The 26,066-nt window shown below is 34.3% G+C and overlaps 1 protein-coding gene across 3 annotated transcripts in view; it reads left to right on the top strand.

The window, feature by feature from the left end:
• Positions 1-2,823: 2,823 nt before the first annotated feature.
• Positions 2,824-26,066, top strand: part of SEMA3A (semaphorin 3A) — a 553,763-nt gene continuing 530,520 nt past the window's right edge. The window contains exon 1 of one of the 3 annotated variants that reach the window (XM_034964343.3): positions 2,824-3,103. The gene's annotated coding sequence lies outside the window, so the exon portion shown is untranslated. Of the gene's footprint in view, positions 3,104-25,130; positions 25,614-26,066 lie in introns of those variants that run through there. The other 2 variants (XM_063606267.1, XM_063606269.1) reach the window with 2 other exon arrangements.

The following is a 26,066-nucleotide window of genomic DNA, read 5'->3' as shown; positions in this document are numbered from 1 at the left end:
TTTGAATGTTGGCCTACCTTGCTAGGTTGAGGAAGTTCTCCTGGATAATATCCTGCAGAGTGTTTTCCAACTTGGTTCCATTCTCTCCATCACTTTGAGGTACACCAATTAGACGTAGATTTGGTCTTTTCACATAGTCCCATATTTCTTGGAGGCTTTGTTCGTTTCTTTTTATTCTTTTTTTTCTAAACTTCTCTTCATGCTTCATTTCATTCATTTTGTCTTCCATCGCTGATACCCTTTCTTCCAGTTGATCAAATATAAATTTCCCAACTGAAATATTTTTACAAAATTATGTGGAAGTAATGTCTCATGTTACATTTGAAATCTAACAGTAAAATAGCAAAATCACGTGATATTTTAAAAGGTATTTTGAGTGCTAATAAAAGGGACATGAATATCAAATATTTCTAGCACCAAGAGGGTCATCACAGGATCACACTTAGTGTAACTATTTTTCCTCAGCTATACGATGTCCTAAACTTATTTTTACAATGTATACTTATATGTAGGCTTTATTTTTGTCTCATGTTATAAAATATCTTCATAAGTTTGAAAAAGTTTAAAAAAAACATGAAAAAGTTAGAAAAGAGTATGAAGAGTATGAGGGATGATTACAATAGAAGAGAAAATGAAGTTAATAGTGTTTTGACAACGGACAGCCAGCCCACCAAAGACATCATGTGCATACTGCACTATTTAATCATCACCTTGTGTGCTATCATAATAAGCAGTGAAAAAAAAAAAAAATGAAAGCCATAAAGCACTTTGGTAGCAATACGTGCAGTGGAGGAAATAATACACTGTTCTATGTTAGGAAAGCTTAGAATAAACCTGGAAAAGTAGATGTTAAGCCAAAGTGATTAAGACAGTTTTTTCTGTACTGTGTTGATCTGGGAGACCGCGAACATGTTTGAGAAGCTTAAGGGGAAGAATGTCATAGAGAAGGATAATTAATAAAGCAGGAAGCCCTTAGTTCTGCTGTATATTTAAGCCATATTCCACAACATCAAGACAACAGGGGAGGCAGCTATAGCTGACAGTGAGGTGAACATCACATTACCATCTAATTTTTAAAAAGTATTGATGAAAGAGTCTATACAAGTGAGCAATCATTCAATGTAAAAAATTATAGGCAAAACAAATTTGAGTTTTGAAAGTATATGTCTTTCTCACCATTTATGTTACTATAGGAGAAGAAAGCATTGGATCACAAAGTATCCAGAAGAGATCACCTTCATTGCTGGGAGTTAAGTTTCAACCTTTTCTAATGATCATTTTGTAAATCTCCATGCCCTCAAAAAATGTTCAAAAAAATTATCATTTGTCTGGAGTTTCAATATCAACACTAGTTAATGAGAAGGTTTTTGTAAATTACATATGATGCTAATAAGTCTGCTTCCTGAAGGAGAAACAGCCAAATAAAACCTCACAAAGAAGGCTTTACACATTATTGACAATATTCCTAGACAACCACACAGTGTGGTAATATGTAGTGACAACATTCAGGTGGCTTTCCTTCTCTCAAACAGGACCTCTCTAATGCATCCTGTGAACTAGTACGGTATTGCCTCCTTTGTAGCTTCTTGTGCTTATTTCCCTATGCAAACAATATGTGGTCTACAGTGTGACTGCCAATCAAGAAGATTCACTGAAAGGCCTTTGGAAATGCTTTTACATAAAAAGGTTTTAGAAATCATTGATAAGGCATGGCAAAGAGTTTCTCCACAAATGATGAACAGTATATCGAAGAAACAGATCCTGCAATTGTGGTTAATTTCAAAAGCTTTGAAAAGATAGTCAATGCCAAAACGAAAAGTTTTGCTCTTGCAATAGTAACTAGGTTAGAAGAGATCAAAGAAATAACTGAAAGGCTTCTAGGTTTCACCTAGTCTGAAGAAGACCATGGTGTAAAAAACCTAAAAGAGTAGTCAATCAAAATGCACGACACCATTAGCTTGAAGAAATGTGGATTATGCAACAATAAGCATTGTCTTTGAATGTATCATGAGTGTCCTTTCTTTTAAAATGGTCTGATGTCCTTTATAACACCATTCACATAATTCCAAACACACACACATGCACACACAAATAAGAACATAAGTAAAGCTGCATTTTGTATTGGTTTTAAAATTCAAAAGACTTTGCTAAATCCACTAAAAATATTTCAAGATCTTTTTGCTTTGGAATGTCAATAGGAACACCAAAATAATGAAAAATCTAAGGTAGAGCCTCTGAGTCTTAATAGTTTACCTAAAATTCTCCCTTTTTCACCTGGCTCATCCACACCATCATCTTTCACACCCAGTGACACTGATCTACTTCTCTTTCCCACTTTATTTCTGAACTTTTCTTAAAGCTTCAAGTCTCTATCTCAGCTAATAACCATTTGTTCCAGAAAATTGTTGTTAAAGAAGGGTTCAGCAACCTTTGTCTAATAGTACCTTAGACTTTGTGGGACATATGTTCTCTGTCACAATTACTCAACTCTGCCCTTATATAGTGAACACAGACATAGACAATATGTAAACTAATGAGTGTGGCACTGTTACGATAAAGCTGTATTTAAAAACCCAGGTGGTAAGACAGATTTTGCCTGGAAGTTGTAGTTTGCTAATTTCTGTGGTGGACAATCTTCAAATATGCTCACTATAAATTATTTTCCTTCCTTATATGCACATGCTTATGCTGCATCTGACACCAAGAGGTAGAATCTAAATCTCCTTCTCTTTAAATCTGAGCTGATCTTAAAATAAACTTGTCACTAAGAGAATGCAACAGAAATAATGTTCTGGGACTTCTGAAGCTAAATAAGAAGACTTGCAGATTCTGCTTGGACGTCTTGAAATGCTTGCTCTTGGAATGTTTCCTATATGAAGTTAGTCACCATACCATGAGAAGATCAGGTATAGGTGCTCTGCTAGATGGCTCCAGGTCCTGGGCAACAGCTAGTATCAACTGCCAGCTGTGTACATGAACAATCTTGGATATCCAATCCAGCTGCACATTTAGATAACTACAATGCCAGCTTCCATCTGACTGTCACCACGTGAAAAACCCTAAGCTAGAAGGATACTGCAGAGTCCAGTCAACCCACAGAACTGTAAGTGTTGATAATCTTAGGCATTAAGAGATAACCAGAACAATCCCCTAGTTTTCATTTGTCATTCTATATTTTTAGATAATTTCATTATATTTTGTATAACTGCGTTTTTTTCTAAATATGTTTATTATATTGCATTTGACATGCCTTTTCAAAAATAAATGCTTATGGTAAGGAATGCAAACCACACAGTGTACTGCACTTACTGCTTGTTTTAAATGGCACATATTATTCTTTTGGTCATCAGGAACTCATGTTTTAAAACATTTAACATTCTAATGTGGTAGTTTGTTACTTATACATACTCATATTAAATAATTGGTTGAAGATTAGAGATTGACATGCAATGCATTATAATTTCTCCCATTGATACAATATGAAATGGACTTCCGGTAGTTATTCTCACACAGAACTTCTGATTTTCAGAAATGAATTACTGATATTAATGGGGAGTGCCTAGATAACCTGTTTTAGTCTGTAACTATAAAGTAAAGAATATTGAATTTGCCATTACTCAGTCTACAGATGTGACTTTGTTTAAATACTGTCTTATTTGATCTATATGAATAGTTTAGTTTGCAATAAAATTACATCCAATATATTTGAATTAAAATGTTTCAATACTATTAGATTTAGACTGAGAAGCTAGATGTTTTGTAAGTAAAAACAATCTTTATTTCATCTGGCTTATTTAGGCTTTTAATAAGAAGTGACAAGTTTGGGGAATATGATTTTAAGTGATGGTTTACCTAGTTTAAGCCCAGAAATAAACTAAAGGCATTACGGGAAAAAATACTGCAAAGCCATTTATAGTGGTTTTGCTGTCCTTCCTTTTGATTACATGGCAGCGAGAAGAAAAAAAAACAAACCCTGTACATAGTTTGCATTTTAATGGGAGCTATGTTAACCTAGGCTGCTTCTCTGTTCACAATCATTCAAGGTTTAAAGACAAATATGTGATATACTTGTAATGATAATTAACACTCTAATTTAGAAAACAACACAGAATAAAGCCTTGACACAGAGGCCAGAGCATTAAGTGTAATACAGACTTAGTGAGCACACTTGTTCTTCCCAAAGGCATTGTTGTGACCTAAATATGAACAATTTTCTTTACTCCATTCTAGAGTTCTGTAAAAAACATATGTCAGGCTTGGCTTGTAAAATCAGTGGACACCTTTCTATGCTTGGGCCAAAAACCCTGAAACAGATCCAGAAAAAGCAACAGTTCTGATGGGACATTACAATGTGTTTGGATATTCCATATTTCACTTTGTAAAATAAGCATTTGAGTTACAAAAAAAAAAAAAAATGTGTACCTGTGTCTGAAAAAGTTCAAGCACCTAACAGATGTCACATGTATTTGGTTGCACTGTAAACAAAAGAAAAATACACCAAAATAGTAAAGACATAATTCTATTAATAAAAGTAAACAGACATTGACTTACCACAACAGAATTCAGGCTTAAGCATAAAATAAAGTCACAAATACTATTTACATATGTTTTACTATGCATATGTATAAAATGTGTAGAAAAATTAAGCCATCTATAAGCTGGAAAGCTTGGAAGTGTGCTGTCCTCAGACTCTATTATCACTGAACTTAGAAGAGTATATTTTGGCAGCATTATTGGATTGAAGTCCCAAGGGCCGAATTAAAATAAGACTTGCACCATATGTAGACATACAAAATGTTGCTTGTTGGATACTGCCATAAACAATATGTTACAGGCCATCCCAACCTTGTGCTTCTTTCTCTGGGGCTCCCAAGGGTAGAAGAAAAGTATTTTTCATAAAATATGTTTTCTTCCTAAGTGGCAAGGCATACAGAAGAAATAAATAGAACTATGACAGAAGCAGATACCAGATCCCGGATATCAGAAGCTATAAAAATACTGGTATGCCCATAGCACTGATAGAATATTTAATTGGGGGAAACCTTGTAGGCAACAAAGAAAGGCTCTGCAGGGCTACAACGACGTCTCCAGAAATTTCTTTGAACTATATGTTTCCAGGAGAATTCCTACTGTAGTATGCTTCATTTATTCTGACTAATTTTTAAACAGGAAAAATAAACTCCAAAAGTCTGAAATGGCCACTTTATAAACTTTAAAATAAACCTAAAAGTGTGTTCAGAGAAAATATACATTTAATTTGAAATACGCAATTAACTATCTGAATGTTTGCCATAAAATGATAAATATCTAGATTAGTTTAATTGTTAGTTCAATTTATAGTTAGTTGAATTGCCAAAATTGACTAGCTGGTATATTACAGAGCTTCAGTGTGTTACGGGGGAAAATAAGGTTTGCTGAAATGAAATTTGCATTATCAGGGTCTTATTTACAGCTTCTAATATGTTCTTGAGCAGAAGATAAAGAAGAGAAATTATAAACAATTCTTACTGCATATTATTCCCCTGAAACTTGTATCTGACTGGTAACCAATGTTCTAAATTAAAGAAACATCATAATAAAATCTTGTGTGCCTTGCTCACAAGGCAGACTGTATACTGTATCATATAGGTTAATTTCTTAGTTTGAGGTTAGCTTGTATTTGTGGTAGTTTCAAGACTCTGAAGAAGAAATCTTTGATGTTAGTAGAAAGCATTTCTTTCCACCATTCCTACTATTTTCCTCCTTCAAAGCACATGTTTGAAACATAGGAGCACATGAATATTCTGGATAAGACTGTATCATTTTTATGAGGTTCAAGATTCAAAGAGTAAATTTCCTGGAATTCATGTTATCACATCTTCCCATTTTTCCATTTAAAAGACTGCTCAATTGATGTTTCGCTTTAGACAGATAAATGTATTATTGAAAGATTTTGTGTTTGAAAATTACTTTTAAAAAGCAGATTAATTTAGCCTAGTTTGGAATGACTTTTTTTTAAGATAGAAAAAAAAAATCTCAGAATTTTGAGCATCATTGGTGAAATACATTCGCCATTTTTTTTCTTTTAATGGGAAAGATATACTAATGATGGATTGTCCATCGAAGTTCACTTTTGAAGACTCTCAGACAGCTTATATACACTTACATGTGGAAAGCTATAGCAACGGAGCAGTAAAATGTTACTGCAGATCACTTGAGATTTAGCAAAAGCCTTTTATGATATTAGGTAACCTCCTGGAAATGTGATTCTATTCTACCTTCGCTGAGTCCAAGATATACTGTAAAGATTCAAATCCCTAGAGATCTTCATGCTGCCATAAACAAAAACCACAGTTGTTTTTGAAATGTATTCCATCATTGTGGAAGGAAGAGGGAAGATTGTTTTTTTTTTCCCTTGTCTTCCTTATATATGTAGTTCATATAATGGACTAACACTCCATGAATAATATTGGGAAATGCAATGTTAAATTATAATAAGAAGTGTGAATCTTTCTAGTTGAAATGTGGCAATCAAAAAGAGTTACTTGAATTTTAATGTGTTCCATTAATTTATAACTCAAGTATTGATTACAATATTTATAGAAAAATATATAAAATATTAACAGAGTATTGCATTTATTTAAAACATTTGACTTTGGAATTGAAAAAAAATATTCAATTCCCATTATCCCACTTTCCTGGGCAATCTAACTTCCTAGAAACGCCGTTTCCCCATTTCTAAGGTGGAAATCATGCATCATAGGATTGTTTAATGTTTTCAACAGCAATTATTTATTCAGTACCTACTATGTGTCCAAAAACTCAGGCTCATCACCTGTTGGGAAAAGAGATATTGTCAACAAAACTTTGTTCTGGTCCTCATGGTGCATATATTTCAACGGATGAGAGACATGATGCTAAATAAATGAATATAAAATTGAATACATAATAATGCACTTTATGGGGGGTGAAAAGTGCTCCTTTAGACTACTTTTACTCTGCCTCAATAGAGTCTCAACCCAGCTGCCAGAGTAATGTGGTTCAAATGTAATACAGAACATGTCACTCTGCTTAATCTGTCCATAGCTTCTCATCTCAATCAGTGTTAGAGCCTAAGGTCATCCCAGCCTGGTGCCCAGTTGCCTGCCTGACCTCATCTTCTGCTGCACATGCCCTTGCTCAGCAGGCTCCAGCTATTTGCATTTCCTAGCTTTTTCCTCCTCAGTCCCTTTGGACTTCACATTTCTTCAGCCTGCCATAGTCTTATGCATATTTCCATGTGGTACAAGCCTTCACATTCTTGAGTGTTTAGTAAAGAACTAATTTTTCACAGAGGCCTTCCCTGAAGAACATTTTGAAACGTACAACCCCCAAACACACCGGTCTTTCTCATTCCCTTTCCTTCTTCATTTTTCCTGTGACTCAGACCATCTGTCATAACAGGATTTTACTTCTTGCTTTCTTGTCTGTCTTCCCACTACCTTTTAAACTCCATGAGGGCAGAGGTTTTTGTCTGTTTTACTCACTACTGTATTCCCATTGTCTAGGACAAATTCTGCTGTGTAGTTAGTAATTGTATTAGCCAGGGTTCTCTAGAGGGACATAACTAATAGTATAGGTGTATATATAAAGGAGAGTTTAGTAAAGAGTATTGACTCACACAATCACAAGGTGAAATCTCACAGTAGGCTGTCTGCAAGCTGAAAAACAAGGAAGCCAGTCCGAGTCCCAAAATCTCAAAAGCAGGGAAGCCGACAGTCCAGCCTTCAGTATGTGGTTGAAGGTCTGAGGGCCCCTGGCAAACCAATGGTATAAGTCCAAGAGTCCAAAATCTGAAAAACTTGGAGTTTGATGTCCAAAGGCAGGAAGCATCCACCAGCATGGGAGAAAGATGAATGCAGAAGACTCAGGCCAGTCTAGCCCATCCACTTTCCTCTGCCTGATTTTATCCTAGCTGTGCTGGCAACTGATTGGATGGTGCCCACCCAGATTGAGAGTGGGTCTGCCTCTCCCAGTCCACTGATTCAAGTGTTAATATTCTTTGGCAACACCCTCACAGACACACACAAGAACAATATTTTGTATCCAATCAGGTTGACACTCAATATTAATGATCACAGTAATCAGTGAATATCAATTGATTGGTCTGGTCAGGGCGGACCTATTTGAGGAAGTGACATTTAAACTAAGAAACTGCTAGGAGTAATGAAGACTAGGAAAAGCTATCCAAAGAGGAGGAAATTGTGAATTGACAACCCTTGAAATTAGCAAGAGCTTGCTCTAGGGAGAAACTGAAACAAGGCTCTGGATTGGGTACAGGTTAGTAAATAGTGGCTTTAGATGCAGCAGGAGAGTTGGACAGGAGTCAGAACACACACACAGCAAGACTTCTTAGTAAAGAATAATATTATAGTAAACTTTATTTTTTAAAGAAAATAAACAATTCACTTAAAATTTGGAACATAAGAAAAAAGAAGAAACATTAAAATTATACTTTATTTGACCAATTGAAACAAAGAAAAAGGAAATAAAAAAACAGGGAAAGAAAAAGAAAACTAACACAGATGAGAACAGAGAATAAGAGTTGACTGAAAGTGAAAACAGGATTACAGAATGAAAAAGAGATTAGTACAATATTCAACAGATAGATATAAAGATGAAAGAGAAAACTAAAACAAACAAATTTTTAGAAAATCTTTAATTTACTTTTTAAAAAATGTCTATAAGTCATGACTTTAGAGGTATCAGCGATGAGGCAAAGAATTGAGGGTGGCTGACATAGTTCAGGCAAGAGTGTGAGCAGGAGGGATTGGGGAAAAATAAGACATTGAGGAGGAAGAACTTAGGTGAGCAAAGGGACTAGATGTGTGATGCAAGGAGAATGGAAGAGATCACTGTGAACTTAGGTATTAAACAATGGGTTTCTGAAATAAAATTTAGGTCATGAAGGAAAACTAGAGAATGGCAGGAAAAAAAGAGAATTGAAGAAATAAAGTCAAGAATAAAATCAACATTTTATGTTTACATTTATGTAATCCTTTCTGTTTTCATTGTATATCTATGACTATGTTTTTTTCACATTTTTAAAAATTTGCTTTTTACATTTTGTGATTTGATAACTCTCTCCAAATTCAACTTTCTACAGCATTCCTGTTACTTCATTTTCCCCATGGTGCTGTTGTAAACATATTTTCTGCTCCATCGCTGCCAAAATCCTTCTCTGAAAACTTCCTGCTCTTGTGGCTTTTAGCTCCAACATCTCTCTTTGACCCTAAGACAGCCACCTCCTATTCTGTTCCTGATTAGAACACACTGGCCTAGAACACTCCCCAGTCCCTAGCCCCTTGTCTAACTGATTCTCAGGCTAAATGGCAGCTGCTCCACCACTAAATCCATATTTCATATTTTTATATTTGAAACATCTCTGCATAGTGTGAGCAAATAATTTTTTTGTACCAAAAAAGGGACCACCAACAGAATGGGATACTGGCTGAAACAACAGGCATGAGCAGAGACTGTCATGGTCATAACTACCTTTAGGGAACATGTCTTGGTTAATCTGCTGGGGTTGCCACTTTGTCCCTCAGGAATGCTATCTCAGGGTAGAAATAGGGCATCCCTGTATAGGGCATTGGAAACAGCAGCAGCAGCAGCAGCAGCTAACACTGGAGGAAAGAGTATTCATCATTCACTGTGCTAAGCCCTTGGCTTTAGTTTCACACATTTATATAATTGTATTTGTTGATTTCAAGGCCAGGGCAGGAAAAGCCAAGTACTTTACATTTTACTTTACATTTTACTTAATGACAGATAAAATAACCCATGTAATTCAGTGTAGTCTTTTTGAGATATTCAGTCAATCCTCTTTATTAAAGGTAGTTATGTTTTAGGAAGTTGCTGCAAACATTACTGCAAACACTGAATTAGCGAATATGGAATCATTGCTCCTTGGGGAAACACAAGGTTAGGTTCCTGCAAATTTTCTGGCTGCAAAATTTTTATCAACCAGTTAATACATAATCTTGTTTTAAGTGTGTTTCTGTTAAAGACACTTTATTTAATATATAGCATTGATTCATTAACTTTGAACCTCAGGACCAACAGCACCATAATTCATGGTTGTATAAAGCTTATCTAACACAGGTATCTGTCCCTTAAGGCACATCACAGACATCTTGCACTTAGGAACACTAGACAGCATGTCACCACTATGTCTGGAGACCATTTTAAATCACAAAATCAGCAACAAAAAGCATAAGCATGAGGGAAATGTGGCGCTAAATAGACCACAAAAAGAAAACTTACATAGTATGAGAACTGAAACAAGAAAGCAGAACATCACCTTGTTCAGCCTCAGCTGGGCACATGGGCATCTGGAGACTCAAATTTTTGCTACCTGTGTATGTTGGCGAGTGACCATACAAATGCTGTGAGTATAGATTTTTCTGGGTATGGGTAGACAAATTCACAAATAAGGAATCCACAATAACGACAACCTCTTTTAAACTGAATCACGTCACTCCCCTGTTTAAAAGTCATGAAATTTCTTCTCAGTACTTTTGGAAGAAAATATAACCTGGTTAACATATGGCATGCAAGGCCCTACATGATATGACTCTGCTTACCTTTCTAATTTCTTATGCCAGAGTCTTCATAACTCACTACACCCAAAGACATTAACATCTTCCCAAATGTATACTTCCAGCCCTAGCCGTTTTCTTGCTCTGGGCCCTGGGCTCATGTATCCAACTGCATATTGAAGATCTTGGTTTAGATGCTTATGAAGCCATGAAAACTTGACAAAACCAAAACAGAATTTATGATATTTCTTTCTAGTTCTGCTCCTCCCTCAATCTTATACATCACAGTAAATGTTACCACTTCCAAAAGATGCTGTGTCCACCTCAGCCTTTTTTCTGACCCTATATCATACTAAGCTTACTTTTCATCTTTGAGCCTTGTCATTTACTGTTTCCTCAGGCTGGAACTCCCTCCATTCAGGTGTTTTCAAAGCTGTATTCTTCTTTATTTTCAGGTCAAATGTGTCATGCTCATACATCCCTTGCTACCAAATCATACTATCATATGAACTTGTTTCATCTTCTCTGCAGCACTTTTCATGATCTGAAATTCTCTGCCTCATTTATGTGTGTACAGTTATTTTTTAAACTGCCTCATTCCATTGGAACATAATACTCTGTCTGGATGGTAGCTACCTTTTCTTTTTTACCATCTCCTTCCCCTTACTTAGAACAGGCCCTGTATCTGTTGCTGCCTGGCCTTTTTTAGGGCATCACCTGCACAAATGTCATTCTGCTCCAGAGCCTTTGTCGCAGTGTGGATTGACAAACCATGAACATTCTTCATGTCTCATCTGAAATGTCACTTCCTCAGTAAAACGTTTCCAAACCACACACTCTAAAATAGTCTTCTTGACCATCTCTCAGTATTTTATCACATGACACTCTATTTGTGTTTATATCAAGTTTTTACTTGTTTAATGCCTATCTTATCCTCTGGAACAGGGGTTGGCAAACTAAGACCCATGGGCCAAATTTGCCCTACTGCCTATTTTTTATAAAGAAATGTCTATGGGAACACAGCCATACCTCTTTATTTGTGTATTGTATGTGTGGTTTTGTGCTACAACAGCAGAGTTGACTCATTGCAACAGATACCATATGGCCAACAAAAGTCTAAGGTATTTACTATCCGGCCTTTTACAGTTTGCTGACTCCTGCCCTAGATATGGGCTCACTGAGGTCAGAGATTCTATTGTTTATTCCACAGCCGCATACCAGTACTTAACTGAGAACCACACATGGTTATTACTTAACTATTATTTCTTGACTGGTTGTTGAATGACTTAATATTGTAAACAATGTGATTAAGAAAAATATTAAAAATACACAAAATATTTCTTACGAGCATGTTATTCTTTAACTACTTGATCCTAATTTTTTGAACTATACTTATTTATACTTATTAGCTACATTAAATATAGTTTTAATGCTACATAACAAATGTATGTAGCAAATGTTTGTGATGTAGCATTAAAACAACAAAAACAACACGGATAAATCCATCTAGTAAATATCTATTGCTGAACTGTTACATAGAAAATCTTTGTGAGGATTTGAGCCCCTAGGTAATTTCCAAAGAAAGCTTTAGAATGTGGTGAATTTGTTTTTTCTGTGCCAGGCTGCCATTACAAGTACCATTCCCCACTCTTTTTTTGGCATGGCATCACTAAAGAGAATATTTCAAACACTATTCTAAATCACCTTTCCCCCATTAGAACAAATATATCGTTGTGTATCTTTTGACATTGGATCTTCGTCTGTGTTGCACTAACTTGAATCTGACCTCTTTGAACTTCGTTCAGTTCATCTCTCACTGCCTTTCCAATTTGCCAAGTTCATTTTGAATACTGAATCCATCTTCCATGAGTCGTTCTGTCCTTATTCTCTTCAGGAGATTGAACTCATCTACAAATTTGATGAGCCTATTCTCTATTTCATTTTCCAGGTCATTGAAGAAACACTTAAGCAGCCCTCAATGTAAAGGTGACCCCTTCAAAACATCACTTGTTACATCTCCCCGGGCTGACACTAATTCATCAGTAACATTTCTCTGGGTATGGATGGCCATTCAATCTACTGACTATTGTTGGCATAAAATAACAGAGCAGAAAAAAAAAGAGTTTACTTAAAATTTTCAGGAAAAGCACTTTGTCTTCTGCCACACTAAAAATATGCAGAACAGCGGATCATGCTGTTTAGAAATTAAATATCTTTTGTATATGGAGAATTATATTCTTGGTTTGTGTAGTCAACTTTGCAATGTGGCCTTTCGTAAACATTGTGATTAGAAAGATAGTTGATCACTCTTGTTTTGTCACAGAATACTCTGTATTTGTTTTCAAGTCTCATTTGTATCTGTTATTCTCTTTCCCCTGTGTTTGAGTAATTACCAAATGCAGCTCATCATGCTATTTTCTGGAATTATTCTTTGCTCTGTTATTATAGTTAGAGCCTCAGTTTAAGTCATCACTACCTGTAGCCAAACTACTGAAAAAAAAATTTTTTTTCAAATGATGGCATTCTTGTCTCCAAACTCTTGTGAAGCTCTCAGAGGAAAATATTTTGTCAAATATAATGTTTCATGATTCCCATTCTGAGGATCCACAAGTGCCTTTCAATTGACACTCAAAATAAAATAAAATGCTCAATGTGGTATTCAGGGCCTTCTCCTTCTTAACATTTTATCTCCAGTGCTTAAAGCTCAGTTCACACATGTATTCTGATGAGCAAGCACGGTTACCAACACAGTGTCTCCATAATCACTAACATAATTTAAAACAACATTTGCTGGCAACTTAGATATGCTTTTATTAGCAGGATTATTATCATTATTGTTTTATCAATTTGCTTATCTTTACCAATCCATAAGTCACTAGTAGTTTGAAGCATTCCCATGTAGAGTAGTTTTGACCACAATTTATATTTGTAGATGGGCTTTACTGACTGAAAAAAAGAAATTAAAAAAGGAGATTGCTCTTGGCATCATTGATAATCAATGCCACTATAAGAGAATACAAAAGAACCTTTAAAGACATTACCTAACATGTTTTTGTAATTTCAAAAAGCCAAAGGGCAATATTTTAAAACTTTTACTAATAATTTAACTGCAGTTTGTCTAATCTAAACAATATTAATAATGTAATATTTACCCACTGCATCTAGTATAATGCCTTGTATATAGTAGATTCTCAATGAAAAACTGTTGAAGAATTATTTGTTTGTCAGCATAGGCACATAGAGATATACATTTCTAGCTTCATTTTCCTGTATTACAAATGTTTACAGGGAAATGAAAAATGAGAGAGAATAAGAAAAACTTACAGAAATGCTAGGTTTACATAGCGCCTGTTAAGCACTGCACTTTTGGGGCATAATAGGCAATTTTTGATAGTGATTAAAGATTAATTAATGAGGGGAAGTAGAAGGATATATAAAATTACATGAGGTTATTTCTAAATTTAAAGAATTCCTTTTTGGATGAAATTACTTTCCTTCATTAAGCAACGACAAGGTACAAAATAAATTTTACAATTCCATAAACCCTAATTATATTCACATATTAAATAGTCAATGTTTAAAAGTCTAAAAGATTGTAAAAACTCTAATTATCAAGAAAGAACTTATGCAATCGAAAATTTAAAAGAAAAATATAATTAAAAAAGAGAAAATTTAAAAGATAAAAAATAAAAAGAGGCTGGGCACGGTGGCTCGTGCCTATAATCTTAGCACTTTGGGAGGCTGAAGAGGGCGGATCACGAGGTCAGGAGTTCGAGACCAGTCTGACAAACATGGTGAAACCCCGTCTCTACTAAAAATACAAAAATTAGCTGGGAGTGGTGGTGCACACCTATAATCCCAGCTACTGGGGAGGCTGAGGCAGGAGAATTGCTTGAACCTGGGAGGCAGAGGTTGCAGTGAGCCAAGATCATGCCACTGCATTCCAGCATAGGCGACAAAGCGAGACTTCATGAAAAAAAAAAAAAAAACCACAAAGAAAAAAAACTCATACATATATGGCTAAAGTATCGACATGTGATTCTTTTTTTAAATATAAACATAGTATTGCTAAAATAAAGATTTGAGAAAACTTAGATGAGTTTAGATTGGTTAGAAAGTTAGGAAGAGTTAGTTGTGTTTAAATGAGTTAGAAAAATTTGCTAATTTATGATTGGACATATTATAATAAGATTTTATTCTTGATTATTGCTCTACCAAAATCTGGATTTACTAAATAAGTTGTACTTCCTTGTACTTTCCCATCACATAAATAAAATGACACATGTAACATGCCACTGTGAAATGCTGAAGTATTGTAGAATGATTATTTGAACAATGAAAACCAGCTTTCACTCCTCTGATACTCCTGCCTAAAGGATTTTTAACATTTGCTTTAGTTTTTCAGATTCCTTTAGTGCTCTTTAAAAAGCAATGTCCAAATAAGTATAATCAAAATGTGCTATGGTAAACTTCTACTAAATCATGGTGACAAGTTTTAAATCTTGGTGGTAGAAAATGTTTTTATATAGAAACTTACAGAAATATTCTTGACGTATGGAAATACAATTAACCATCCTTTTCTAACATGTACAAGGTAGAAAGTAAAGATTTAGTAATCATTCTGATGGTCAATGCTAGCAAGTCAAGCTAGCTATATGCATTTGAAAGCTCATAATTACTAAATTAGCCCACATTAAGAGGTAATGTGGCATGTTTCTAGTAATTTGTATCTTACCATCTGTCTCCACCACTTCCCAGCTGTGTAACTTTTGGTAAATTATTTAGTATATTGTAGCCTTATTTCCTCATCTATAAAATTGGATAAGAGTAGGAACTAATTCATACAGCTATTATGAGAGATAAATGAATTAACACTTGTAAAGTAATGCATTAGTTTCCTAGGGCTGGTATAACAAATTACAGCAAACTTCATCACTAAAAACAACAAAAATTTATTCTCTCACAATTCTGGAGACCAGAAGTCCAAAATTAAGGAGTTGGCAGAGTTGGTTACTTCTGGAGGCTCTGAGCGAGAATCTGTTCCATAATTCTTCATTTCTGGTTGTTGCCAGGAATACTGCCTGTTCCTTGGCACATAGAGCAATCTTTGCCTTCATCATCACATGGCACATTCCTCTGTGTGTCTCTGCAGCTTTTTCTCCTGTAAGAATACCAGTCATTAAATCTAGAGGAAATCCTAAATAGAGAATAATCTCTTTTCACAGTCCTTAACTAAATTGTATCTGCAAAAACCCTATTTCCAAATAAATTTACATTCTGAGTTCTGAGATTTTATCAAACTGAAATGCTTCTGCTCAGTAAACAATTAACTAAGTAAAGAGACAACCCATAGAATGAAAGAAAATGTTTGCATTTTCTTAACATATCTGTTAAGGTGTTAATATCCAAAACATATAAGAAACTCAAACAACTCAATAGTTTATAGTTTGAAAGGAGACAACCCATTTAAAAGAATGGGCAAAGGCCCCAAATGTCTTGTATTTCTCAAAAGAAGACATAAAAATAGTCAACAGGTATATGAAAAAAATGTTCAAAATCACTAATCATCAGAGAAATGCAAATTAAAACCACAATGAGATATTACTTCACATCTGCTACAATGACTGTTATTAACAAGGTGAAAGATAAGTAATGCTGGTGAAGATGTGGAGAAAAGAAAATCATTGCACACTATAGGGGAAGTATAAATTAGCATAATTATTAGGTAAACAGTGTGAAAGTTTCTTTAAAAAACAAAAATGGAACTACCATATTCCAGTAATCCCACCACTAGATATATATTTAAAGGAAATAAAATCAGTGTGTTGAAGAGATATCTACACTCCCAGGTTTATTACAATATTACTAAAAATAGCTAAGATATAAAATAAATCTATGTGTTCATTAATGAATGAACAAAAAAACATGATATGTATACATAATGGAATACTATTTGGCTTGAAAAAAGAAGGAAATGCTGTTATTTTACAAAAATATGGATAATCCTGGAGGACATTATGCTAAATGTAAGAAGCCAGGCACAGAAACGCAAATATACCATGATCTCACTTATATGTAAAATCTAAAGAGTTGACCTTATGAAAGTACAGAATAAAATGATGGTTAACAAGTGCTAGGGGTGGGGTGGAGTGAGGTTGAAGAGATGTTGAGCAAAGGATACAAATTTAAGTTAGGAGGAATAAGTTCAAGAGATCTGTTTTACAACATGGTGACTATAGTTAATAACAATGTATTGTCTTTAAAATTGATAACAGAGATTTTAAGTGTTCTCATTACAAAAAAAGATAAGTGTATGAAATAATGCATGTGTTAATTAGCTTAATTTAGCTATTTTATGATGTGTACATATTTCAAAACATCATGTTGTATATAATAAATATATATAATTTGTGTTGATTTAAAAAAGTAAATAAATAGTGTTTACAAAATTTATCAAGAAAGAAATATTATACAAAAAACAGCCATGTAACAAACCTGTGCATGTAATCCCTGAATCTAGAAAAAAAAAATGTAAATAAATAAATAAAGCAAAAACAACCAAAAGAAGATAGATTAAAACTCTTTACTGACTAAAAATATTGTATGAGTCACATGATAAACTTTGTTACCATTGTTAAAATAATTAACTCTATTTATATTAACATGAATAAATCTGTCTGTAATGTTGGGTTTTAAAAAGTAAACTTTAAAACCCTGGAAATACTATTAATGCGAATCAATACTATTACCTTTTAAAATTATAAAAACCAAATTTATGGAGAGATAGAAGGGGTATCAAGCTTGGGAGAACAGAGAATATCAGATACTTCAAACCTTCTGTAATAATTACTCTTAGAAATACTAAACAGTTTTTCAATTTAATTTACAACAGTGATATGGTTCAGCTTTGTATCCACCCAAATCTCATCTTGAATTTTAGCTCTCATAATTCCCATGTGTTTTGGGAGGGACCCAGTGGGAAATAATTGAATCATGGGGGCGGTTTCCTCCCTACCATTCTCATGGTAGTGAATATGTCTCGTGAGATCAGAAGGTTTTATAAGGGGAAACCCCCTTCTCTTGGTTCTCATTCTCTCTTGCCTGCTGCCATGTAAGATGTCCCTTTCACGTTTCATCATGATTGTGAGGCCTTTCCAGCCACGTGGAACTGTGAATCCATTAAACCTCATTTTCCTGATAAATTACCCAGTCTCAGGTATGTCTTTATCAGCAATGTGAAAGCATAATATTACAAACAGTATCAAAAAGAGTAAAATACTTAGGAATAAATCTAACCCAGGAGGCAAAATGTGTGTACACTGCAAACTTTAAAAAGTTGCTGAAAGATACTAAAGACACATAAAAAATAAAAAGATATCCCATGTTTATGGGCTGTAAGACTTCATATTGTTGAGTTCAATATTACCCAATGTGATCTATAGATTCAGTGTAATCTCTGTCAGAATTTCAATTATGATTTTGCAAAGATAGAAAAATCTTTCCAAAAATTTATATGCAGTCTCAAAAAACCACAAATTAGCAAAACAATCTTGAAAAAAAAATCACAAAACACAAAGTTAAAAGTCTCACACTTTCTGATTTTAAAACTTACTGCAAAGCTACTGTAATCAGAAGACTGTATGGTGGCTTAAAAATGGACATACACACCAATGGAGCAGAATACAGAGCCCAAAAATAAACCCTCACATATGTGGTGAAGTGATTTCTAACAAGGTTGACAAGACCATTCAATGAGGAAAAGGCTGTTTTTTCTACAAATGGTGTTGGTAAAACTGTATATCCACATTCAAAAGAATGATTTGAACTATTACCTTATGCCATATACCAAAATTAATAAAAAAGGGATTAAAACACAAATGTAAGAGCTACAATAAAACTCTTGGAAGAAAACAGAGGAAAATCCTCATATTATTGGATCTGGCAATGATTTTTTGGCTATGACACCCAAAGCATAGGCAACAAAAGAAAAAAGAGGTAAACTGGACTACATCAAAATTTAAAACATTTGTGCATCAAAAGACACAATCAATAGTCATCTCAGCTCACTGCAACCTCTGCCTCTGGGACTCAAGTGATCCTCCTGCCTCAGCTCCCTGGAGTAGTTGGGGCTATAGCCACATGCCACCATGCTCAACCAATTTTTGTATTTTTTTTTTTTTTGGAGAAATCGGGTTTCACCATGTTGCCCAGGCTGATCTCGAACTCCTGGGCTCAAATGATCTGCCCTCCTTGGCCTCCCAAAATGCTAGGATTACAGGATCCACTCATATTTAAAGTGAATAAATTCCAACTTCAAATTGTTCCTCCTCCAAATATTTCTACTTCCCCCAAATACTGATCTTCATTTTAATTGGTAAAGGAGAGACTTTTAGTTTCCTCTCTAAAGTATTTAGCTGTACTTCTCAGTAATATATTTCTGATTTATATTTCAGGTAGTTAACACAACTACATTATCAACCTTCCTTACCGCTAGTGAAGCCAACATTATATAAACAAAAGTTTACATGTGGAGCATTTTGGATTGGCCCTTTAACACCTGGTATGGGCTTGTTTTTATCCTCTCTACCAAACTTTTGTTCACCACAAAAGCAATGACCAGAATTCCAGCAGCTATTCTTTTTTCTTACCTTGAAAATTACATCCATTAGATGGAAATGCCAGGGCAGAAACTAAGAAGATGGTGGATCTCTTATGTTTTGAGAAATGATGCCCTACAAGACTTGGAATGCTACTGGTGGACTTCTCTTACTTGAACAAGAAAGAAACATTGAATAAACAGTGGTCTTGTTTAATCCACTGTAATTTTCTGTTATTTGTGAAATCAATTTTGACTCAGCCTCCTTCATCTCTAACTCGTTATCAAGTATTGTTGCTTTTAGCTTTGAAATTTCTCTTGAATATAAGACTTTTTTTGTTTGTTTCTAATATCATTATCATTAACCAAGTCCATCTGGTAATTCTACAAAATTAAACTTGGTAAGGTTTTTTTTTTGCATTTTTGAGAAATACTATGAAAAATATTATGATACACAAACATTTGAAAAAATATTTTGGACATCTATACTAGAATCTAGTCATCATATTAGAAATTGGAGATATAAAAACATTAATTAACTACCTCAAGTTTCTATTTAATTCAATTTATAAAGTTCCAGTTTAGAGAACTCATCACAGCTCAACTTCAAAAGTAGGTGTTGCAATTCCATTTATTGAATAGGATTAGGGAAGTTAAATTACTATTAAGTGGTGGAATCAGGATTTGGGTCAAAGACTGTTTTTAAATCCTATCCTTTCCAGTGAACTACAAGCACGTGGCATAAACATGGGAGTAGAAATGATAATGGAATGCTACAAGGACTAGAGTGTATCAGTCTGCAGGGATACTTTTATGCTGAGGGAAAAGTGACGATCAAATCAGGAAAGTAGGTCAGTGCCTGAGTTATTGCAGCAGCCTCAAAAGCAGTCTTGCATTTTTCTAATCCCTTCCAATTAATCTTTCCCAAACATGATATTTATCATGCCAGACACTTACCAGAAAACTTCTAACAGTGTTTCTTTGTTCTACACAATCTTGCCCTTCCCACATTTATTCATGATTCCCCAAATTAAACCTTCTATATGACAAAGACAACTTTTGTCATCATTTCTGAACCAAAGTCCTTGAGTACTTATGAATTCATGCAATCCATATTGAACTCACATTTTCTGACTTTTTATTAAATATGCTGTATATATCATTCTTGAAATGAAATATTATTTAATTTGTTTTATGTGTATATTTTCATCCCCAATAGTTTGTAAAATGTTGAGGTCAGACGTTAGGCCTTGTTATGTATCAGTGATAGCTAAATTAAAAATTGTCTGGCAAATCTTGAAAACATGGTAAAATAATTTTTATGCAAGAGTTTTAGTGTTTTGATTAACTGGCTCACAAATAGTCTCCAGTTATTTTACATATTATCTTACATATTTCCCAGTGTTGGCCAAGGCAAAATTGTAAAGTTGGCAGAACTTTTTTGAGACCTTTTTCCTTTAAATTTTCCTCTATCCCTCTGTCCCCCACCCCCAAAAGTTGCCTAATTTTGAACTCACTCAAATGTATCTTTTTAAAATAATAACTTTCCTTGGCTTGGTCACCTCATGGGGATTTATGGTTTTAAGGACTTCAACCTGGAGCCTTTTTTATCACACCACCTGTACCACTTTTGACAACCCATAGTATTCATATTCCCCAAAGAAATTATTCCCTGATGCAGCTTGTCCTTTGAAAAGTATACTACACCAGACTACCATTAGCTAATGTCCTAAACTAATACAGAGAATAAATAATAAGTTTTAAAAATATTTAATTTGGTGCATTTTATCCTCCTCCTAGATCACTAGCATTTTTATTGTAATAAAATTTTTGGAGAGAATGTTCTTACCTTGGCCGGATTATTTTTTAGGATGATATTTAAGATCTAATATTAGATTGTAAAAAACTTCTTACTTTTTAATAACAAAAACCGTGATTACTCTTGCACCAACCTAATAGGAGAAGAGAACCAATATTGGAAATATTTTCATATCATAAAATTATATAAATCATGCCTAGTCTCATAAAAGTAGTTACCCCAAATATTTGTTGAATTCTTGATTATTCATACCCAACTGGCAAATCTCTGTACAGTTTTATCAGATCTGCTCATAGAAATATATATTTTTCTACAATCCTATCCAATCTTTTTCTATTGATAGCTTATCCTATTAATGTAATATCATAATATTAATATAATATTAATGGTCTGGTACCTAAATTTTTACTTTCTCTGCCCATTGCATGATATATTTTAGAGTTGGTGAATCAACAACAACATAAAGTAATATTTCAGTCCCATTTTCTAAAGCTGGTGAATCAGCAAAAACACAAAACTCTGTTTTATCTTTACCTTACATACAATCTCACTCCAATAAACCACACTGGGAAGAAGATATATCTGTAAAAGAGACACTGAACCCTGTGCTTTAAGGAACTCCATATGTTTTATATCCTTGGATTAATGAGGCACAAAATTGAAACTGTGGAGTGAAAAAGTATAAAAATATGGAAAGATTTTTTTTTTTTTTTGAGACGGAGTTTCTCTCTTGTTGCCCAGGCTAGAGTGCAATGGCGTGATCTCGGCTCACCATAACCTCTGCCTCCTGGGTTCAAGTGATTCTCCTGCCTCAGCCTCTCGAGTAGCTGGGATTACAGGCATGCACCACCATGCCCGGCTAATTTTGTGTCTTTAGTAGAGATGGGGTTTCTCCATGTTGGTCAGGCTGGTCTCGAACTCCTGACCTAAGGTGATCCACCTGCCTTGCCCTCCCAAAGTGTTGGGATTACAGGTGTGAGCCACCACGCCCAGCAGAAACTTTTTTTAAAGGAATTTATATCAAGTGTGTTTACATTTAGGAGCTGAAGCATTGTTTTCAGAAATGCCAGTTTGATACTAGGGATCATCATGCTGTTTTTCCATTACCTTAAATTCAGAAATAAGTGACTTGGAACTAAAATTATTTACCATTTGGACTTCAAAAGCTTGATCAAAGCAAGACACATGTTTAAAAGAGAATCAAGTCTTAAACCAGATTATTAAAAGAGCCCTAAATTTTTGTTTCAATGACATATCATAAATAGTTGAACATATTTATTAAGGAGAAATATTTGTACATCATTTCAGCAAACTACTTTGATATTTAATTGGAAATGACAGACCATATTGAAGTTTGTTAAAAGAATCTTATTAATAACAACTTCACAAACACCACAACCACTGCCATAGTCTCCATTAGTAAAACTAAAGGGGAATTTGTGAGTTAATAGAATGGGAATAAACATATGCAATTGAAGGCAGGTCCAAATCAGGAATGATGTGGCCAGCTAGACGTGTGTTGGGGAAATTTTGATTTTTGCCTTCCTACAGGTAAAAGAAAAACTAGCAAGCATTGAATCATTAGTTCATAAATTAGACAGCATTTGTTAAAGAGGATCCCCTTGTGAATAGGCTTGTAGGATGGGTTGGGAAAAAAACCTAGATATAAATTAAAACAAAGAAACTGTATGCTTCTCTAAATCTTATCCAAACTTTGGTATAAAAGTTAGACTGGAAACTCCCCAGGATATTTTTTTCTTGGGATGTTTCCAATATGTTTCATTTTCAACTAAGACAGAAAAAAAATCTCACAATGAAAGTCTTCATAGCAAATTATGTGAAACCATGAAAATGAAGAAGTTTTGTTTGTTTTTCCAATGAAAATTTTTGAAATCTGAAAATGCTAAATTTCCTAACAGAGAGTTCAGATAGCCAGAAACTTCAACCTAATTTACTTAAATCCAATTAAAGAAAGTTATGATAAATTGCTCTCCTATATAATATTTCTACAGGTAATTTTGTGCTCATCCAGTGGTATGATTTCTGAAACTTGAATATCAACACATGATTGTAATGTCTTTAGGATATGAAATTACATGCACTTATACACAAACACTCTCTAAAATAACCAGACATTGTTAAAGAGACCCTCTTCTCATACCATAGCTATATACAAATGATATTTATGAACCATTTAGATCTCTTCAAATTGCATTGGCCCCTTGGGGTACACTGAAATCACAATCTGTTTATTTATTTTTTTCTTGGGTTCTGTTATCTCTGTTCTTTGCTTCCATCTGTCTTTTCCTTCATATCTTATCCCCATTTTTCCCACACATTAATATTCTCCTTTATAACCTTTTAATATTTCCCTTAAAAATGATTTTGCATTCTGAAGCTTGTTTGTTCTTATTCCTTTTTTTAGATGGAATGACCAGAGAGAACACTTTTCTAATTGTTTAGTGTGATTATTATAAATATCCAAAATCAGAGGGCAAAAGATATGTATGCTAGTGTGATCTGCCATACAGAATAAGACAATGCAATTATTTAAAAATCAGACTTTTATATTGTTGTTTAACTTTTATAATTTTCAATAAATGTTAGTCTCATAATTTAAATACAGTTTTTATTGAAGTTTAACATAGTTTTTAAAATAATTATTTTCTTGTCTTTTTTGTTTCCGGGAGTGAAATGAGGTTTTTTCTTTTTAGTCTACTGAATTATATTATTTTACTGATGAGTAAAATAAGCTTCTGTTAGAATAAAGTAATTATTTACAGAGAAATGGTAAAATCTGAAAAGGATAATACAAATTTTTAATCAAACAATGAATTAATTTTGGACAACTTATGGAAACATGGAAAATTGATTGATAATTTTTTAATGTTTAATCCTGTACTTATTTCTTCAAGTTTGCTACAAAGGAATAAGGGATATTAAAGAAACATTTGCTCAAGAGATTTTCATTATAAAAAAGTTCTAATCAACTACTTTAAAAATATAAGTGCTTAGGTACTTCTTAACTTGATGGGTCCCTCTATCACGAGTCTACACTTTTATCAGTAGACTAGACTATATTTCTACTACCTGTTTGGGCACATGAAGTTAGAGTATCTACCTCTAAATTATAATTATCCATATAAATAGGAGTTTATTTTTTATTTTCTTATAAAATAAATCAATGAGAATCATTTGATTCTGTGCTGAATAAAAATTATTCTTCATGGAGACTGTCTGACATGGGGAAGAGTGAGAATTCTAGAGGCAAATCAAATTGAATCCTGCTTCCAACCATAACAAAACCATAACCTTGGGTACAGTAACCTCTCAGAGACTCCCTCATTTGTTAAAAAGAAAAAAAAGTGATAATAATAGTAATATTGACCTTACAGTGTCCTTGTAGGACTCAAAAGAGATGATGTGTGTAACGCTCATTACAGTTTGTCATGTAGCAACTGTTCAATTACCATCATCATCATGATTAACAATAGTAGTCGCACACTGTTTAACACAGGAAAATAGCTCTCAGCAACAAAGGAAAATAGATCCAATGGCCTGATTTTTGGAAGTTAATTATACTTATTCTGATTACTTATGCATTTGTTTTCTTGTGAAAAAGAGTGGTGACACAGAAAACCCTGAAGTTTTCACGGGTTAAGGTGCCTGAGATAATAAGTAATATACAGAAATACCTAGATGATGACATTTTCCATAAAAATTGGCTTCAAGAACATTAAAATAAATGTCCAATTGCAGAATGTCAATCTGCCTGACAGTGTAAATCTCCTTAAAGCAATTTAATTCAGATTAAAAAGATAACTTGGCTTATGCAGCAGAATGAAGGATCTGTTTCAAATCCATCACGTTAACACTATCAATAACCCACTATGACCCATGATTGAGTAGTTTTAATTAAGTTCAGTTAGGGTATTGGGGGAAGGGTGCATTATTTAGCCCCTCATTAATAGTTAAAGTGATTATTAAAAATATCTCTATAACTATTGTAGTTTGAGAATCTTTCTTTTTTATTGAATTTATTGTTTTCTTTGCTACAGAGCAATACCATTCGGGAAACTCTGTCTCCTAGGAGTTTTAATGCTACCCCACTTCCAGCACTATAAAACAGAGGCCTGCTGTTTTAATCACGCTTCTCTCTCTCTCAATGTTGTTTGCGCCCTGGTACAACCCATCTGCCTTGAATCTAGTGCTCCACTGGGGCTGCACACATCTGCCAGCCAGACTACCTTCGTACACAATTACTCAATCCACTGTAAGGCTTTTTAATAGGAAACAAGTGTGACAACGGCAAGCCTCCTTTTTTTTTTTTTCTCTCTCCTCCCTTTTAAACCACAGAGTCAAATAGCTCTAATAGAGATGAAGCCTGATAGATCCGCCCAGGTGTAGGTGAAATGGTAGAGCCTCAGGGGTAATAGATTCTGTGCTCTCATGCTGAAGTTTAGTGCTGTGTCTTGACTGGCTCTCTAGCATCAGTGTGATGGGCTGCTCCTGGTACAGTTACAAAGTGAACATGCTTCTTGCCGCTCACATTTATCCCTAATCTGGAGGGCAACCTGGAGCTAGGTAAGAACAGAACAGCCCTTTGACTTCAACGCATGGACAAAGGACAACAAAGGCAGTAAGTGGAAAAAATTTTCTTTCTTTCTTTTACTTGGGAATTAATTACGGGTGTTTACTCCCAGGGAATCCTCTAAAGACTGTGCAAAAGTGAACTAGTACAAAGCTTATGTTCATAACCCCATTAATTTCTCCAGTTTCATTTTGCACAATGCCCTGGCACTGTCATTAATACTTAAATGCTCCTGAAGTGACTCCTCATTCAGAAGGTCTCGGAACTGAAATGTGGTGCTAATAATACTGTTAATTCAATCCTGTATTTTGGCGTATTAACTGCTACTTCTGGGTGAAATGTCCTTTATTACTGTCAAAAATGATGGTTGCAAGTATTTTGTCAGTTTCGAGAACACACACAAAAAAATCTTTAAAGCACATACCCTTCTCGAAAATGGATTTCACTTTTATGCATAACTATACTGCTACGTTACTCTTCATACATTAATGTGAGGAATTT

The sequence above is a fragment of the Pan paniscus genome, chromosome 6, assembly GCF_029289425.2.
Source record: "Pan paniscus chromosome 6, NHGRI_mPanPan1-v2.0_pri, whole genome shotgun sequence".
Lineage (NCBI taxonomy): Eukaryota > Metazoa > Chordata > Mammalia > Primates > Hominidae > Pan > Pan paniscus.
This window is presented reverse-complemented; position numbering and strand designations above follow the sequence as displayed.